This window comes from Palaemon carinicauda, unplaced genomic scaffold, assembly GCF_036898095.1.
Source record: "Palaemon carinicauda isolate YSFRI2023 unplaced genomic scaffold, ASM3689809v2 scaffold474, whole genome shotgun sequence".
Taxonomy (NCBI): domain Eukaryota; kingdom Metazoa; phylum Arthropoda; class Malacostraca; order Decapoda; family Palaemonidae; genus Palaemon; species Palaemon carinicauda.
The window spans coordinates 87,501-95,320 of record NW_027171733.1 but is presented as its reverse complement, the minus strand read 5'-3'; positions in this window follow the sequence as shown (position 1 = coordinate 95,320).

Here is a 7,820-nt window from a genome sequence, read left to right as displayed (position 1 = left end):
GTTGTTCCTTATTATATTCTATTACGAACATAATTTACTCCATTGGTACCTTATGTAACATAATAACCGTTTTGCACTTTATTCATGATTGTAACATAATTCTTTTTTTTGCAACTTATATATAGCTTACAAAAGACAAAATATATAATTTTTATGGATTCTAACATAGCTAAGTAAAACTTTATCACTTTTGAAATTCATTATAAGGAAAAATAACATGATTTTCTTTGTTCATTATTATAGTCTGTCACGAATGTAATAACTGACCTGGCGCTCTATTCGTAGCAACAAACAAAATAAATCATCAATTTTGTTTCCAACAAATATCATTAAAACTTCAGCAATTTTAGGAGTAGTTCTAAAAACAACAACAAAAACAAAACCTTTTTTTTATTATTATTAGATAACACATGATAAAAACTCCCCTTATCAGGCTCTACATACTTTCACAGATCACTAACAGGGCCCTCCACACTTGTACAGAGCTCTGCAGGTGAGAAAGGCTTTTGCACAGTTGCAGTTCATATGGCATCCTTTCAGGTAACATTACTGCAACACCTCTTTGCACATCTTACTTGTTTCAACAAGTGTGTTCCATACAAGGTCACCTTGTTAGCACGTGTCTTTTCCTATCCTTCTGGCTCTGGAAGATTCACCTTTGTGCAAAGCGGCTGACTCCAACAAAGACTGACCTGATAAACAGCTCTACGAACAACAGCTGAACCATCTAACACAACAAATTGAGCAGTGTAGTTGTTCTCTTGCTGATCTTTCACTAATTTCTCAAGGGAGTAGATTATATCAGATTTAGTTCCAGATCGATCTTGCCAGCATCAGATAATGGAGAAGGACCATTAAGGTTTTTACACCTGAAAAAGTCTTCCAATCTAGACTTGGCAGTTTATATACAAACGTTAAAAAAGTTAGGTCAATCTACAATGATGATAGCCGGTCATGTTCTTCATCTTTTTTTGCTCGTCTTTGATGGGCTAAAGATATGAATATTGTTCTTTTTAATTATCTCTTACAGAGCTATGATTTTCTCAACAAGCCTTCACTTTACAGAGGTGACATACTGCTCCCAGCCAAGACCTCAAACTGTCTCAGTGCATGCACAGCTGAATGGTTCATAGCATCTCTCCGGTCTAATACAAGTAGATCTCCAATCCTTTCGAAAAAAATGGACTTCCATAGTCATATAGTATGGAGTAGTAATTCTACCTAATTCAGAAACGCTTCCTGTATTCTAGGTTATTGTTCTTGATGAGACGTGTCTACTAGGGCCTTTGCCGTTACAACAGACATCTTAAAATCACCGATAATACATGCCATCTCTGGACCAGTGACCATTCATCTCTGAAAAGCAGTTTCTGATTCTGTTAGCCACACAGCTCCACCGTTTTCTTCTAGCATAACATTCGTTTGTCCATAGGTTTGGTCTATCGAAATTCAGGAAAAGGCATCACTTGTTTTCTTTATGATGAAAGATCCTTTCAAGAATTCACCTTAGGGTGCCAGTGAGGAAACATCATCATGACTTGTAGTGGTCAAAGGCGTAAAAGTAAGGAACCAGCATTGTGAGGGAGTGAACAGTCAGGTGGAAATATGCAATGCTGATTAAATGGACAAACACCAGAACAGTCATCTATAGTTGAAGGGCATTAAACCAGAAGCAGAACATTTGTTGGGATTCCTGTTGTAGAGTGCACCACTCCTCCAGAGACTGTTTGTCACTGCTCACTTCCACAGCGACTACATATGTATACGCTTTCTGCAGAGCATTATGCAATGTTCAAGCTGGTGTGCTCTTCATGTCCTGGGGATTTGATATACAGATAAGGGAGTGTGAGCCCTACCTGAAGAAGCCACCCCTGCCTGTACAAGCTAGGATGTCCAACCTCTGATATCTAGTAAATCACCCAAGGATTTTAAAGTAGCCGAATTATTATTTAATACTCTAAACATTATGAAAAACTACCCTTCTGCATATGTCGAATGCCCTTTGAATTGGTTAATTACTTTCTTTAGGACATAAAGTGAATGACAAATCATAGCCACCATAAAATCATCTTCTTGGGACATTGTCACAATCACGTGACGAGGATTGAGTCTCTGTGTTGACTAGCTTCACTTTTAATGAAATTTTATTCTGATAAAAAAATATAAAGCATAGTTGAAAATATATAAAAAGTGCAGTTTAAATTTATAGCTGAATGGCCTTCTTTTTTTAAATTTTGGTGGCCTAAAATACTGATCATCTTATTAAAGCCAATTAACAATTGTTGCAAGAGTTTTCTGTTTGAGAATTTGACTATCTAACCTTGAAAACCTACTAATAGACACCAACATCATGTCTGTAGGTATATTATATCTAGAAATATGGAGGTTATGGAAGCAAAATCTCACGAGCGGACGATATTCAAAAATAAAAAATCTGACTTTTCTTACATTGGTGTAGTGTATCAGCATTCCACGTTTCATGCCTTTACAACAAAGTGCACGATTTTGGCAAACATGGTTTGTATCTGCTCTGCTATAAGGAATAAGCCAGACTATTCAGGGCATAAAGAAATATAGAAGCATTCTTTCTTTGAAGATCAGAGGCTGTAATCACAGTCAAGACTGGAATATTATTTTTTTCTTACTGTTAGGTGGCAACAGAGAGACATTGTGTTGGCCAGGGTATTCAGAAATCTGATACTTAAATACTTATTTTAGTTACTCTCTACATGCTCAAGATGGTTGGGCATTGGTGGGGGGGGGGGGGGTGGGGGGGGGCTGGTATTCAGATGATGCTGTAGGGTAAAGGGTATCCAACTCATGTGTCAATGAGCTGTTAACTTATCCTTTTCTTTCCTTTTAGGGATTTCATTGCGACAGATAGAGCCAGTGTCATCGAACATGATCCATATGTATGGTTTTTCCTCAAGGGGATGCTAGAGTCGACGGAAAATAACCATATATATATTTATATATGTATATATATATATATATATATATATATATATAGATATATAGATATATATAGATATAGATATATATATAAATATATATGTATATATATATATATATACATATATATATACATTTATATATATACATATATATATATATTTATATATACATGTATATATATTCATCTATATATATAAATATATATATTTATATATATATATATATATATATATATATATATATATACAGTATATATATATATATATATATATATATATATATATATTATATATATACATATATATATATATGTATATATATATATATATCTATATATATAAATATATATATATATATATACATATACATATATATTTATATATATATATATATATATATATATATAAATATAAATATCTATATATATAAATATATATATATATATATACATATACATATATATTTATATATATATATATATATATATATAATTATATATATATATATATATACCTTCAAAGCACCCACATATACATACATACATACATATATATATGTATATATATATATATATATATATATATATATATATAAATGTATGTATATGTGGGTGTTTTGAAGGTATGATTTTTTTATATAAGTAATGTATTGCTCTAAGGAGATGGTGAAGGAGAAGGAAAAGGAGGAGGAGAAGAAAAGGGAGGAGAAGTAGAAGAAAAAAAGGAGAAGGAGGAAAAGTAGAAGGTGGAGAGGAAAAAGAGGAGTGGCAATTGCACTGTCTTCAGTATTCCCCTCAGAGATCCTTCAACGTCCGCCGAAATTTTAAGCTTTTCCATTGTGTAAAGAAGTAAATTGGGTCTGAGGTTAAAGGTGGCTACGGTTTGATAGAGAGAGAGAGAGAGAGAGAGAGAGAGAGAGAGAGAGAGAGAGAGAGAGAGAGAGAGAGAGAGAGATAACTTTCTTACACAAAGGAGAGAGGTATTTAATGTTTTGGTTAAATAAAGGTAAAATGTAAAAAAAAAGGGATATCCACCTCATGTAAACTACAAAATGTTTGATAAGCAGCATCACCAAACTTCTCATTATCCGGCACTGACTACCACCACTTTATTATTCATTCACGTCAGTGTTGTGACCAGTTATTTAAGCCTTTTAGGAGCGTTGTAAACAATGCAGAGGCTGACTCAGGACTATTAGTCATTTGAGCCCTCTCAAAGCGTTATAAATAATACAGAGGCTGTCTCAGAAGAGAACTATCAGTCCTTTGAGCCTTCAGGAAGCGTTTTAAACATTGCAGCTTGTCTCAGGGAAGAAATATCAGTCATTTGAGGAGCCATATAAAAGCGTTATAAACAATACAGAGGCTTTCTCATGAGAGAATTATCAGTCATTTGAGGCTTCTAGAGGCATTATAAACAATGCAGATGTCATCTCAAGAGAGAATAATAAGTCATTTGAGCACTTTCGTGGAGTTAAAAACAAAGCAGAGGCTTTCTCAGGAAAAAACTATCAGTCGTTTAAGTGTTCTGTAAGCGTTATATACAATGCACAGTGCTTCTCAGAAGAGAATTATTAGTCTTTTGAGCCTTATGGAAGCGTTATAAACAAAAAAGTCTTTCTCTGGAGAGAGCTATCAGTCATTTGATCCCTCTGTAAGCGTTTTAAACGATTCAACGCTGTCTCATGAAGGAACAATGTCATTTGAGCCTTCTGGAAGCATTATAAACTGCAGAAGCTGTGTCAAGGAGAACTATTAGTCATTTGAACCTTCTGGAAGCGTTATAAACAATACAGGGGTATGTTCAGGAGAGAACTCTTAGTCATTTGAGCGTTCTGGAAGCGTTATAAATAATGCAGACTGTCTCAGGAGAGAACTATTAGAGCTTTGAACCTTCTGGAAGCGTTATAAATAATGCAGTCTGTCTCAGGAGAAAATTCTCAGTAATTTGATCCTTCTGCAATCGTTATAAATAAGGCTAAAGCTGTCTCATGAGAGAACTGTCAGTCAATTAAGCCTTCTGGAAGAATTATAAAAAATACACAGCCTGTCTCCTGAGAAAAAAAAAAATCAGACATTTTACCATTTGAAAGCATTATGAACAATACAGAAGCTGTGTCATGAGAGAACTATCAGTCATTTGAACTCTCTGGAAGCGTTATAAACAATGCAAAGGCTGCCTCAGCAGAGACCCATGGGTCTCTGCTGAGGCAGCCTTTTGACCCTCCAGGAAGTGTTATAAACAATGCAGAAACTTTCACAAGAGAGAGCTATCAGTCGTTTGAGCGTTTTGTAAGCGTTATAAATAATGCAGAGGCTGTCTCAGGATAAAACTATGTCATTTGAGCCTTCTGGAAGCGTTATAAAAAATGCAGAGGCTGTCTCACGAGAAAACTATTAAAGATTTTATCATTTTGTAAGCGTTAAAAACAATGCAGTGGATGTCTCTAGAGAAAACTATATCATTTGAGAATACTTGAATGTTTTATAACAATACAGTCTGTCTTATGAGAGAACTATCAGTCATTTGAGCCTTCTGGAAGTAGTATAAACAATGCAGTGGCTGTCTCAGGAGAGAACTATCTGTCATTTGAGTCTTCTAGAAGTGTTTTAACTACGCAGACGATGCCTCAGGAGAAAACCAAGTCATTTGAGCCACCTGGAAGAGTTTTAAACAACACAGAGGCTTTCTCATGAGAGAACTATCAGTCATTGGAGCCTTCTGGAAGCGTTTTGAACAATGCAGAGGCTGTCTCAGGAGAGAGCTATGTGATTTGAGCCTTCTGGAAGCGTTATAAACAATGTAGAGGCTATCTCATGAGAGAAGTATCAATCATTTAAGCCATTGGTAAGCATTACAAACAATGCAGAGGCAGTCTCGGGATAGAACTATGTTATTTGAGCCTTCTGAAAGCGTTATAAACAATGCAGAGGCTGTGTCAGGAGAGAGCTATCAATCATTTGAGCCATCTGGAAGTGTTTTAAACAATGCAGAGATTCTCAGGAGAGAAGTATCAGTCATTTGAGCCATCTGGAAGTGTTTTAAACATTGTGAAGACTATCTCACGAGAGATCTATGAGTCATTTGAGCTTTCTGGAAGCGTTATAAACAATGCAGAGGCTCTCTCAAGAGAGAACTGGCAGTCATTTGAGTATTCTGTAAGTATTATAAACAAGGCAGAGGCTGTCTCAGGAGAGAACTATCAGTCGTTTGAGCCCTCTTAAAGAGTTTAAACAATACAGAGGCTGTCTCAGGAGAGATCTATGAGTCATTAGAGCTTTCTGGAAGCGTTAAACAATGCAGAGGCTGTTGAATGTGAGAGCTATTATTCATTCGAGCTTTCTGGAAGCGTTATAGGCAATTCAGAGGTTGTCTTATGAGAGAGCTATTAGTCATTTGAGCCTTCTGGAAGCGTTATAAACAATGCAGAGGTAGTCAGAGAGAGCTATGTCATTTTAGCCTTCTGGAAGCGTTATAAACAATGCAGAGGCTGTCTCATGAAGAACTATCAGTCATTTAGCCTTCTGGAAGCGTTATAAATAATGCAGAGCTGTCTCATGACAGATCTATTAGTCATTTAGCCTTCTGGAAGCGTTATAAACAATTCAGAGGCTGTCTCATGAGAGATCTATCAATCATTTGTGCCTTTTGGAAGCATTATAAACAATACAGAAGCTGTCTCATGAGAGAAGTATCAGTCAATGAGCCTTCTGTAAGCGTTATAAACAATGCAGAGGCTGTCTCTTGAGAGATATCATTCATTTGAGCCTTCTGTCAGCATTATAAACAATGAAGAGGATGTCTCATTGAGAGAACTATCAGTCAGTTTGAGCCTTCTGGAAGCCTTATAAACTATGCAGAGTCTGTCTTGGGAAAGAACGGCCAGTCATTGGAGCATTCTGGAAACGTTACAAATGTTATGGATAATGTGGAGTAAGTTGAAGTTGTTTTTAGCTCGACATTTTAGAAGTCTGGAATATCCATACCGGGGTTCATTTCAGTCAATATGACAAGAAAGTCTAATAAAATTTTAGTCACTTTATAAATTGTCTGCTCTTTTTAGCTGATTTGTAAATTGACTGGGTGAACCAGGCAAATCACATATTGCCTGAAAAGTTCAGTCACTTTACAAATTGCCTGGATTTAGATATTGACTGTAATATATATATATATATATATATATATATATATATATATATATATATATATATATATATATATATATATATATATATGTATATATATATACATATATATACATATATATATATATATATATATATATATATATATATATATATATATATATATGTATATATGTATATATATATATATATATATATATATATATATGTATATATATATATATATATATATATATATATATATATATATATATATATATATATGTGTGTGTGTGTGTGTGTGTGTGTGTGTGTCGTTATACTATTATATATGAGAGGCAGAGAAACAAAGATAATAAATAAGGATGACTACATATGGAAATTTAAAGATCTAGAGTAGAATAGAAAATCCACAAGCAGATCCCAATAAGAACACATGTCCAAGGCATTTGTCCTGTAGTGGACCAGTTAATGCTGAGGATCAGACGTTTTTCTTTTATTCAAAGTTATTCAAAGACTTTTATTCAAAGACTTTCGGAAATGTAATTTCAATTAAAAATATTAAAGAAATTGTTTATATTATCATTACTTGGAAAAGAACAATCAGGTTTTTATTACGATATATAGCTCAACAGTTTAATTAGCTAAAATCTTCTCTTGTTTTATGCTTTGTGGATTTTGAAGAGCAATTTATGATAGTTTGCGTAGTATTTTAAAAAAAGATTTTGAGCCACTATGGGAT